This window comes from Lissotriton helveticus, chromosome 2_1, assembly GCF_964261635.1.
Source record: "Lissotriton helveticus chromosome 2_1, aLisHel1.1, whole genome shotgun sequence".
NCBI lineage: Eukaryota > Metazoa > Chordata > Amphibia > Caudata > Salamandridae > Lissotriton > Lissotriton helveticus.
In genome coordinates, this window is record NC_136059.1 from 2,126,033,305 (window position 1) to 2,126,045,754 (window position 12,450).

General features: G+C 46.7%; 1 non-coding gene across 1 annotated transcript; it reads right to left on the reverse strand.

Moving 5' to 3' along the window:
• Positions 1 to 1,074: 1,074 nt before the first annotated feature.
• LOC144820543 (U4 spliceosomal RNA) lies at positions 1,075 to 1,213 on the reverse strand. Its single transcript, XR_013607835.1, has one exon. It is a non-coding gene; the product is annotated as a U4 spliceosomal RNA (small nuclear RNA).
• Between the last annotated feature and the right edge of the window lie 11,237 nt (positions 1,214 to 12,450).

Below are 12,450 nucleotides of genomic sequence, written 5' to 3' on the forward strand. Positions count from 1 at the left end.
ACCCCGTCAGTTTCTCCTCCAACGTATTGATTTTGACCATCAGGGGGTGTATTAGGGGATGTATTAAAGATTTGATCAGATTCTCGATCCTAGTCAGAAGGGCCTGGTGGGAGGATGGTAATAGATCGTCCAGGTTAGCATCAGATGGTGAAAGAAAGGACGAATTAATTAGAGGTGGTGTAAAAGGTTTAGCAAGTTTTTGTGTTTTAGGGAGACTCCCGTTTTCTTTGTCCCCATCGATCTTCCTTTGGGCAGGTATGACCATGGGGGATATTTTATGGGTATCAGGGAGGGATTTCAGCTCCCTTGCGCATGGTAACGTTGGGGAAAGTGCTGCTGGAGCGTACTTGACCTTACACAGGCTATTTAAGTCATTCAGCCATGAATAACTAGGTGAAGATTGTGCAAATATATCATCAGGGATTTTGTCAGACATATCCCCTGTGTTGGGCTTAGGCATGGTTACAGAAAGTACAAGTCGGAATGATACCTCTCAACCGACAAAAGGGGTGGCCCGTCCCCGTCCTCCTTTGACCGATGAGGGCCGTAGAGGGCCCGCCCTTTGCCCGGGCTTAGCCCCGCGCTTCGTCCCGCGTGCGTCCCGCGGGACAGAAACAAGGAGTGTATTTATTAGGCAGGTAGGCGGGGCCAGCTGGGGAAGAGTACCAGCTGTTGATGGTCAGAGGGAATGCTGGTACTCGCAGTCCCCGGCCGCCGCACCCGCCGAATCCCCGGACACAGCAAACGGGGGCAGACAGCAGCAAACAGTCCCCAGATGGACAAACGGCTCCTCCGGTCTCCCAAAGGGTCAGAGTCCCGACCCACCTCGAGCCGCGAGTCGCTCCCGCGAAGCGGGGGCGGCAAGAGGTAGTAGCAGGCAGGAGGCGGGGCCGGCTGGGGAAGAGTACCAGCTGTTGATGGTCAGAGGGAATGCTGGTACTCGCAGTCCCCGGCCGCCGCACCCGCCGAATCCCCGGACACAGCAAACGGGGGCAGACAGCAGCAAACAGTCCCCAGATGGACAAACGGCTCCTCCGGTCTCCCAAAGGGTCAGAGTCCCGACCCACCTCGAGCCGCGAGTCGCCCTGTCAAAAATTGCCATTTCGACTATATTTCAAGACTCCATGACGGGGTATTGGGTAAAGTTTTCAATAAGCAATAATCGCACCTCGGTTAAAACTCATTGGCCACAATACTGCCACTGCGCAATTGTTCAGTCATTCCTAAATACTCTATTTTAAAATATTCCCAACACTTATTACATTCTTTGTTCACCTCTGGGTCTAAAGTTTATCAAGCTTTCCTTGCATCTTCTATATGGTACAACAAATGTATTAGGTTTCGCCACAAATCATTCTATTTCAATTACTGGAAAAAAAGGACACCCTATACGTCCATGAGCTAATTTACCAAAATTCTGTAATATCCTTCAAATAATTGCCCTCCTCTTGTCTTTTCCAATGATCCCAATTGTCACAGGCACTTGAAACATTTTTATTGGCCAAAAATGTCCCGGCTGACTGGACTCAGTACACTCCCTCTGTTCCTGTTTATAAACTTTCTTCAGATGCTAATCCTAACCTGCCCTTATATATAAACTTTTATCTGCCCCTATCTCTGATAGACTAAAATCATCAACTGAAATAGCATGAGAATAAGACCTCTCGATGTCCCTCCCAACTCAAAGATGGGATAAAGTATGGCATACAATTTGTTCTACCTTCAAAGCTGCCAATATTATTCAGCCCCTATTTTTTTTATACAACAGAGCTATCTGTACTCCAGTTTTTGTCCATGAAATTAATCCTTCTACCTCTCCTCGCTGTTGGTTTTGTCTCTCCTCTAATGGCTCATTCCTTCACTTATTATACTAATGCCCCAATTTTTTGAGAATTATGTTTGGTTAAGTGCATGAAGATCTTTAATTGCAACATCCTTCTATCCATCCAGAATGTTTTTCTTGGATCTCTATCTGTTGATTCCCACGTTACTTCACTGAAGTTAAAATGATATGATCTTTTTATTTCTCTTGCTTCTTACTTGTTGGAAAGGTAACTCTAAAATATGTATGCTAACATGGTGGAATTTTATTTGTGATCAACATAGAATATCTACTGGCTCTACTGTTATCCTGGAAAATCAAATCTGTTTTACTCTGGCTACCTCTTACTACTTTTCTATCTTCGCACTCGTCTTTATCCTAATTCCTATTTACTTCTTCCCTCCTTTTCTTCTCTTTGTAATTATTTCTTTCTTTTCCCCTCTTTCTGTCTTTCCTACATAAAAATACATGATATAATTATATCATTATTATTAAGGTTGGTTCTATATTTCCTTCTTCATTTACCATATAGCATACAAAGATATGTTACAGTTTTTATCTCATAGCAATATCATACTTTTATTGTGCTATATCTCTGTCATGTGTTTTTCACTAGTTAATTGTTATTATTCAATATGATAATTTAATGATATATTTCTTTCTTACAATACCTGTAATCTCTGTATTCTCTTTTCAATGCTAATAAAAATGATTACATAAAAAATAGAGTGGATAGTAAATCTGTCCTTTCCCAAGTCCAATACTTTCCCTACTGTTGCTCAGGTTGGAGTGGGAATAGTAAATCCGGCCCTTCCAAAGTCCAATGGTTCCCCTATTGTTGCTCAGGTTAAAGTGAGAATACTAAATCTTACCCCGGCAACTTCCAACTCTTTCCATAGTTTTTCTCAGTTTGGAGTGGTAATTGTAAATCTGACCTTTCCGAAGTCCAATGCATTCCCTGGTGTTGCTTATCTTGTTGTGTAAATTGTAAATCTTAAACCACCAAGGTCCAACAAATTCCCTACTGTTGCTCAGGTTGGAGTGGGAATGGTAAATGTGACATCTCAGAAGTCCTACACTTTCCCTAATGTTGCTCGTGTTAGAGTGAAATAGAAAATTGACCCCTCCAAAGTCTAACACTTTCCTTGCTGTTGCTCAGGCTGGAGTTCTAGTACACCCTTTCCCTACTGTCGAAATTGTAAATCTGCCTCCTTTGAAATTCACCACTTTCCCTACTGTTCAGTTTGTGTTGGAGTGGAACCCCCCCCCCAGTTATTGGGGGATTTGTATGAGGATGGCAGACTGATTGGGTATGTGGCCTTCTAAGACAGATGGGGAGTGGCCAGTAGGTGCTTCTTGGCGGCAGCATTGCAACAGGCATGGCCGGGATTCCCATAGAAGCCGAACACTCATGTCTTGAGCTTGATGCTGCTGGACCTGGCTGGCAGTGCAAAAATAATAACGCTGCTCTATGCACTGCTGCGTTCGTGGGTGACAGTCTGCATGGCTTCACTCAAAACACAATGGGAAAGGGATATGGGAGACGAACTAGGAGACCATGAAAGAAGGACCTTTATAGGCAACTGCAGACAAGTTACTCTTAATGCTAGTTTAAAATTGATCCACTACAAATATGTTCACAGAGATTATGTAACCCCACAATGGCTACACAAACTAAATTCTACTAAATCTGAAACATGTCCGAAATGCAAGTCGACAGTGTGCACATACATGCATATGAGGTAGGAGTGCCCGAGGATACAGGAATTTTGGAAGGAGGTGGTCATTAAACTGCATTACCTCTCTGGGCTGCACAGTACAGTTGTGCTTACTGGAATTGGAGTCCTGCTCCAGAAACACTGAAGTCATGGACAAGGTGGATGAGCTGTGTTTTGCTGTGGCTACAAAGTGTATAGCATTAAAGTGAATAATGAGCAGACTTCCCACTAATCGCCAGTCAATCAATCAATCAGAACATTTATAGAGTGCGCTACTCACCTGTGAGGGTCTCAAGGCGCTAAAGGGAGGGGTGCTGTCATTGCTCGAATAGCCAGGTCTTGAGGTGCTTCCTGAAGGTGAGGTGGTCCTGGGTCAGTCGAAGGTGGGGAGTGAGTTCCATGTCTTTGCGGCCAGGTAGGAGAACGACCTTCCTCCAGCGGTGATTATGTGGATCCATGGGACGGTCTCGAGGAACGCGGTCAGCTGTTTATTGGCGGTCTTCTCGATGACTTTGGCCGGGAAGGGGAGACAGAGATGGGGCGGAAGTTCTTGAAGTCTATGGGATCCGCCGTCGTTTTTTTTAGTAGGGCGTTGATCTCTGCGTGCTTCCAGATCTCTGGGAAGGTGGCTGACGTAAAGGAGCTGTTTATGACGTTCCGGAGGTGGGGTGCGATGATGCTGTTGGCTTTGTTGAAGATGTGGTGGGGGCATGGGTCAGAGGGGGATCCGGAGTGGATGGTGTTCATGACGTGGGTGGTGTCTTCCGTGCTGATGGGTGTCCATGCGTTGAGGGTGGTGGTAGGGGTCGTTCGTTGTGTGATTGGATGCGGAATTTGGGGTCCGAAATTGTTGTGTATATCAGCGATCTTACGGTGGAAGAATGTGGCGAGGGAGTTGCAGAGGTCTTGTGACGGTGTGATGTCATTGTTGCTGGCGCTGGGGTTGGAGAGTTCTTTGACGATGCTGAAGAGTTCCTTGCTGTTGTGGGTGTTCTTGTCCAGTCGCTCTTTGAACAATGTCCTTTTGGTGGTGCGGATCAGCTGGTGGTGTTTGCGGGTGGCGTTTTTGAGAGCTGTCATGTTTTCTGAAGTCCGATCGTGGTGCCAAGTTTTTACGAGGGTCTGGCAGGATTTCTTTGATTCTTTGAGGGTGTCTGTAAACCATGATGTTTTCCCGTTGCCGGTCTTGCCTGGGGGGGTTCTTCAGTGGGGCGAGGTCGTCGGTGCAGTTGGTGATCCATTGTGCGACGTTGTGGGCTGCGTTGTTGGTGTCGGCTGGCGGGTTCTGGCTTAGTGATGAGAGGAGCTGGTCAGTGGTGATTTTGCTCCAGCATCCGCGGGGGATTTGTTGTGTGCGGTGGTGGGATGTATTCTTTTTGAAGGTGAAGTGGATGCATCTGTGGTCGGTCCAGTGTAGTTCTATGGAGTGGCTGAAGGATACGTGGTTGCTGGCGGAGAAGATGGGGTCGAGCATGTGGCCAGCGAGGTGGGTGGGTGTCGACCAGTTGCTTGAGTCTGAGGTTGGCCAGGTTGTCGAGCAGGGTGGTGGTGTTATTGTCGTTGTTTTTCTCTAAGTGGAAACTCCGGTCCCCTAGGAGGATGTATTCTGGTGAGGCTAGGGCGTGCGGGCTGATGAATTCGGCGATGTTTTCGCTGAATTGTGTGCGAGGGCCCGGGGGTCTGTTGATGAGCGTTCCCCTAAGGGTGGTCTTGGGGTCGGTGTGTATTTGGAAGTGTAGGTGTTCGGTGGCGGAGAGTGTGTCTTTGGCGTTGGTCGTGACGTTGATGGTGTTCTTGTAGATGATAGCGATTCCTCCTCCGGTTTGGTTTGTGCGGTCCTTCCGGGTGATCTTGTAACCGTCTGGGATGGCTATGGCGATGTCTGGGGCCGAGGACGTGTTCATCCAGGTCAGTGGCGACGTCTGGTGTTGTTGAGTCGAGGAGGTCCCAGAGTTCGACGGCGTGCTTGTGGACAGAGCGGGTGTTGAGGAGAATGCACTTGAGGTGGTTGTCGTTGTTGCTAGGTCTGGCTGGCGGGGGGCAGGATCGGAGGCAGGTGAATTTGCAGGCTTGACAGGTGAAGGGTCCGTGGGTGCGTTTCGGGGTGGCTCGGCAGCAGGCGGGCGGTCGTCTGGTGTTGAGTGCATTGAGGGTGTCGGACTCATATTTTAGTCGGGTGCCCTGGCTCCCGCGGGGGCCAGGGGTTCTGGCGCTAGGTGCGGGCCAGGCACGGACGGAGTGCGCCCGCTGCACGTGTCCGCTGCACGGCCACTGTGCGGCCTCCATATGAGGGGCTGAGGGAGGGAGGAGCAGCTGGGAGGCGGGAGTGGGGCAGCAAACGGGGACGGCAGGGGGGCGGGCCGCAGGGACGCAGCAGCGGGTAGAAGGCACGGAGGGGATCGGGGAGAGCGGGGGACAATTCGGGGAGCTAGGGGTCACAGAGGCAAGGGGTTACAGAAGGTAAAGGAGTCACAAACAAAATAGCAATGCGAGGAACGAGGGGTCACAGAGCCAAGGGGTTACAGAAGGCAAAGGAGTCACAAACGAAATAGAAATGCGGGGACAAGGGGTCACAGAGGCAAGGGGTTACAGAAGGCAAAGGAGTCACAAAACTAAATAAAAATGCGGGGGACGAGGGGTCACAGAGGCAAGGGGTTACAGAAGGCTAAGGGGGCACAAGGTGCAAGGGGAGCAAGACTCACAAAACAAAATAGAAACAAAATAAAAATGGAGCAATACAGATACGATGCAGCGATCAACTGAGGGAGCTCACGCGGCACCAGGCAGCGGCGGGGGCAGGCGACAGCAGGGTCAGCGTCACGGGAGGACCGTGCGGCGGCTGGGGGGCGACCTACCTGCGGGCAGGGTCTAAGGTCGCTCCCTTCAGTGCCGCGCGGCCTCCATATGAGGGGCTGAGGGAGGGAGGAGCAGCTGGGAGGCGGGAGTGGGGCGGCGAATGGGGACGGCAAGGGGGTGGGCCGCAGGGACGCAGCGGCGGGGAGAAGGCACGGAGGGGAGCGAGGGGTCACAGATGCAATGGGTTACAGAAGGCAAAGGAGTCACAAACAAAATAGAAATGCGGGGAACGAGGGGTCACAGAGGTAAGGGGTTACAGAAGGCAAAGGAGTCACAAACAAAATAGAAATGCGGGAGACGAGGGGTCACAGAGGCAAGGGGTTACAGAAGGCAAAGGAGTCACAAAACGAAATAGAAATGCGGGGGATGAGGGGTCACAGAGGCAAGGGGTTACAGAAGGCAAAGGGGGCACAAGGCGCAAGGGGAGCAAGATCCACAAAACGAAATAGAAACAAAATAAAAATGGAGCAACACAGATGCGATGCGGCGATCACCTGAGGGGGCTCAAGCGGCACCAGGCAGAGGCGGAGGCAGGCGACAGCAGGGTCAGCGTCACGGGAGGACCGTGCAGCGGCTGGGGGGCGACCTACCTGTGGGCAGGGTCGAAGGTTGCTCCCTTCAGTGCCGCGCTGCCTTCATATGAGGGGCTGAGGGAGGGAGGAGCAGCTTAGAGGCGGGAGTGGGGCGGCGAATGGGGACAGCAGGGGGGTGGGCCGCAGGGACGCAGCGGCGGGGAGAAGGCACGGAGGGGTTCGGGGAGAGCGGGGGACAATGCAGGGAGCAAGGGGTCACAGAGACAAGGGGTTACAGAAGGCTAAGGAGTCACAAAACAAAATAGAAATGCGGGGGACGAGGGGTCACAGAGGCAAGGGGTTACAGAAGGCAAAGGAGTCACAAATGAAATAGAAATGCGGGGGATGGGGGTCACAGTGGGAAGGGGGTCACAGAAGGCAAAGGGGGCACAAGGCGCCAGGGTAGCAAGAGTCACAAAACGAAATAGAAACAAAATAAAAACGGAGCAACACAGATGCGATGCGGCGATCACCTTAGGGGGTTCACGTGGCACCAGGCAGAGGTGGAGGCAGGCGACAGCGGGGTCAGCGTCACAGGAGGACCGTGCGGCAGCTGGGTGGCAACCTACCTGCGGGCAGGGTCAAAGATTGCTCCCTTCAGTGCCGTGCTGCCTCCATATGAGGGGCTGAGGGAGGGAGGAGCAGCTGGGAGGCGGGAGTGGGGCGGCGAATGGGGACGGCAGGGGGGTGGGGCCGCAGGGACACAGCGGTGGGGAGAAGGCACGGAGGGGATCGGGTTAGAGCGGGGGACAATTCAGGGAGCAAGGGGTCACAGAGGCAATGGGTTACAGATGGCAAAGGAGTCACAAAACGAAATAGAAATGCGGGGGACGAGGGGTCACAGAGGCAAGGGGTTACAGAAGGCAAAGGAGTCACAAACGAAATAGAAATGTGGGGGATGGGGTAAGAGAGGCAGGGGGTCACAGAAGGCAAAGGGGGCACAAGGCACAAGGGTAGCAAGAGTCACAAAACGAAATAGAAACAAAATAAAAATGGAGCAACACAGATGCGATGCGGCGATCACCTGAGGGGGCTCACGTGGCACCAGGCAGCGGCGGTGGCAGGCGACAGCGGGGTCAGCGTCACGGGAGGACCGTGCGGAGGCTGGGGGGCGACCTACCTGCGGGCAGGGTCGAAGGTCACCATTGGGTGAGGAAACTAGCCCAATGGGTGCAGGCACTGTGTAGGATGTGCCACAGGTTGATTTTTAGGAACCCTGACCAGCGTGCTGTCATGGAGTGGGATATGGTGTATATTAGTATACAACAGGCAAAGTAGGAACCAGATGTGGAAACTGACCTGCAACATGATGTTGACTAGACTGTTAGAGGGATGTATGGAGCCTTTTTCACATGAAAAGACTAGGTACAATGATTCTGTAACTATACAATAGTGTCCGCAATGCCAGTGGCCCACTGTGATTTGTACACTGCTGACTGAGCTCAACTGATGGGTAGAGGGTTGTTCTACGATGGATGTTATGCTTATACTGGAACATAAACAAACTGCCCTTTCCAAAGACCAACACTTACTCTTGTTCAAGTTGGAACAGGAATAGTAGATTTCTATGAAGAATGTGTTTTTTTGTGTTACTGGAGTTATAATGGTATGTTTTTATATATATTTTTAATGTTTCTTGGATTGAAGTTAAAATTGTAAATATTATCTCTTTGTATCCAAGGCATACATATATTAATTAATGTTTGTAGGATTTTATTTAAGTGCAGTTTTTGAATAATTTCTAAATAGTTTTTATTTGGATTTTGTTAATGATTGGTATTTGTTTTAGTATTTTAAATATTTTTGGTAACTTAATATGAAAATATCTGTTTATTTTAATTTTACAATTTTAATGAACATATTTTAAATATTCTAGTGTTTTGTTGTGTTAAACATTATCACTAGGCACTTCCTCCAGCCATATTTAAAGCTGTCCCCTGGCCCTGTGGACAACTCTCCACATTAATAAGAAACGCCATCATGGCGTTTCATGCTAGTATGGAAAAAGATTGATGTACAGTAACGTCAGCAATGACAGCTGGTCATCAAACATGTAAAAGATTTTTTTTTTTAATCCTAATGGACCCCGCACCCTGGACATTTTCCTCCGTGCATGGGGGTCATTATTGCTTTTTCCTGTCACTGAATTTCAGAGACTGAATTATATTTTGTAGTCTTTTCACCACCAGACCCATCATTCCCCCACATTAAATCCATCAGCCCAAAAATAATGGCAGACTCATAAATATATTGTAAAAAAGTAAATGTGGATATGAGAGCCAATACTGGGAATGCCACAGCTAGGCGTTCCGAGTCCGTGAGTAACATGGTGCTTTCTGGAGAACAAACTAAATCATAGGAAGGGGATGAGAAACAGCTAAAAACTCCCATCCAACACAAGGTACATTTCAAAGAACCAATATCTCTGTCCCTGTTATATACATTGAGTTCAAAAAGGGGTTTAGTGAAAGTAACACCATTGCTTAAAACAGATATCCCATGTGGACTCACTCAAATTACGGAGGAGATAACTTATGTACTTAGCAGTAGTGTTCTAAAGTCCCACACAATTAGAATGGATATTTTCTATTAACTGTGTTCCACTCCCCAGATGACAAACGGAGATAATGTTTTTGTCTTCCTATATGAAACAATAAAGTTACCATATTGTCAGTGAGTATCATGTGTATTGTCTGCATGATTATGGCAATAAATGCTTTGGTGCTGAAGAATTTACGGATGAAATGGGATATATAAAGATGCAATGGTCGCTACAGTGGGAACTTTACCAATTAAAATGCCCGTAGCATTACTAAGCCTAGTGGATGCAGGGTAGAAAAGTGAAAATCAACAGAAGACATGTGACCCCCAGCAGTAGACATATGTTTACAACTTTGCCCATTAATAGTATGACCACTGGTCCCAATACTGAGAGATGAAAACATAATTGTGCCTTCTAAAAAGCCTTGTGTGCCAGACTACGTTGATACATCAGGCAGTGAGTTGCAGAAGCACAGAGAAACACCAGGAAGCTGTGTGCCAGCATAGGAGAAAGTGGACACCATGGATTTCATTGATATTAACATTTATTATGCTGGGGTGTTAGGAGAGAGTATTTTGAAACACTGACAATGTGTACCCTGGACCAAACCAGATCTCAGCTGATGCTCTAGCAAGCAAATCTTCTTTATAGTGGATTCTAAGGCAGAGATAGGAAGTCAATAACTAAGGTAAGATAATTGTTAGAAACTCCTGAGCTGCATTAAGACCAAATGAGAATGATGTTCATTAAAGGAGTAATTTCAAGAGCAAAGAATGGAGCTTTGGGACAGGAACTTACAACTATGTGTGCTGGAAATCCGCTCAACAACATAATGTCTATGTAGTACTCCTACGCAGACCTCAACCTGGGAGATTATGTTAAGATTCTGTGTTGGGAACAACTTGCAGATGTTAGTCTGGCCCAAATGTCACAACATTCTACCGCCTATTTATTATCGAATAATTAAAACCCTTGTTATTCAAGTCTAAGGGATAGTTTTTTTTGCCCAGGAACATCACATAATGCACCTATCATTGATGATCTGGTAAAATTGCCAGATGGCATATAGAAGGGAGCACTGTTAACAAAGAAAGAACATGTTTTTCGGATGATAATCATCTCTTCAACTGCAGAGTGTATGCTGTGCCTCAAGGTAAGACACCTGCTACCTCAAGAGGGTCAAGAACATTGCTTCACTGCAGCTAAGGTAGAAGCAGGATGAAGCTCTTGTGGATGTACTGTAACAAAATGTTGCAGTAATGAAACACAACATAATCTTAAGCTAATAACACAATACTTTTCCTATGAAGTAGGATTCATATTGTATGTTGTATTTTTGCCAGGTGTAAGCTAACACATTGTTTCTCTTTTGGGTTAAGTGCACATTTTGAACTAATCTTCCTCCGATTTGCTGTTTTAAATTACAATTTTTTTTACACATCAATAACTTACTATGATCTATGAACAATAAACTATTGTGATAGTGCATTTAATAAAGAAAGACTATGAAACTTAAACTACTTAAAAATAGTTCTGCAATATAGATGAAATGCATTGAATACTTCAGAGTTACATTTCAGCCATTGAGAACACTATGAATTATAGAGGGGCCTTGTCCATAAAGTAGACAACAGATCAATTTTCTTGTTTTGAGCATTTCCACACGCCGTGGTTCGGCAGCATATAAGAACTCCTTTAGTAAAGCACAGAACTAATTTCTTTTAACATAATATAAATTGGGCCATTGCCCAGCACACAATTAAAAAGCGCTAGTGAATCCTCTGAACCATGTGAACAATCATAAAAATTTATCTATTAATGCATGTATTTTGATTTTCATTAAAAGTAATTCAGAAATCACACATTAAAAAAATGCATCCAAGGTATTCTGTGAACCTGGTTGCTTCTACCCAATTAAGAACTAACCTTTCAAGTCTTACAGTATGCTCCCAACTTTGGCAATCCCATATTTCTAAAACTCATTGTCATGACAGGGCTTGGATAAACACTGTTAAATTGGATATTATTGATTATTAATTATAGTTAAGGAGGATGTACGACAGTATTAGTATGTATGTTTGCTTCACTTTTCATTCCTTAACTTCTGGTGTAGCCGGGAGTTCTCCTATAGTGTGGTTCTGAAGATTTTGGATTCATGTAATCATTCTGGACTCGAAAATTAAAACTTCATCGAAACATGACGAATTTGGTATCAAAAGACCGAGAATGACGAGCACACCATGTACATATATTTTCAGCGTATTCGAGTGACGATTTCTCCTCGAAATCGTCATTCTCGTTCAGAACCCTTGGCTTCCGTTTTATATACTGCAGCCATCTTATATGTTGCCCTTTACATAAGCCTTAATCCAGCCAAATTCATTTCAGCAAGGACACGTACTCCTTAATCGACTTTCCTATGACCTGTGCAAGTCAGAACCATTGCCCCAGGCCGAACTCGTTAGGTCAGTTCCCCTCCCAGTGGCCGAACAAGATAGCATCAGGGCTCAGCAGGCCATAAAACCATTTCAGCGCACACCTGCCGTATCTTGTTCCCATCTGTCTCTACTCTTTTGCTTCACTTACTTTATGTTGGGGAGGTGCCTGTTTTATTGGGGGTCCACCGATATCTGATGAAATGTTGGGCCTTGCCGGATGATTTGTTATGGGCAGCACGACGTGAAATATGTACATGTCATCATGACTCTGCTTTTTCTTTGTATTGGAAATATGTTAACGATTTACTTTACAACCAAGAATGTTTTGCCTGAAGCTTAAAATTGTGTATAAGAAGAGAAGCCTGACTTTTGTAATTCGAGCAGTCTCCTGAGAATATACTTCCCCGTGTGTTGTACTTCTAGGACACTTGTTACCTTGGTTGCAGCCAATAAATCGATCTTTGACTTCACCTAGAAGACTCTGAGTTTCTGTGGTCTGGAT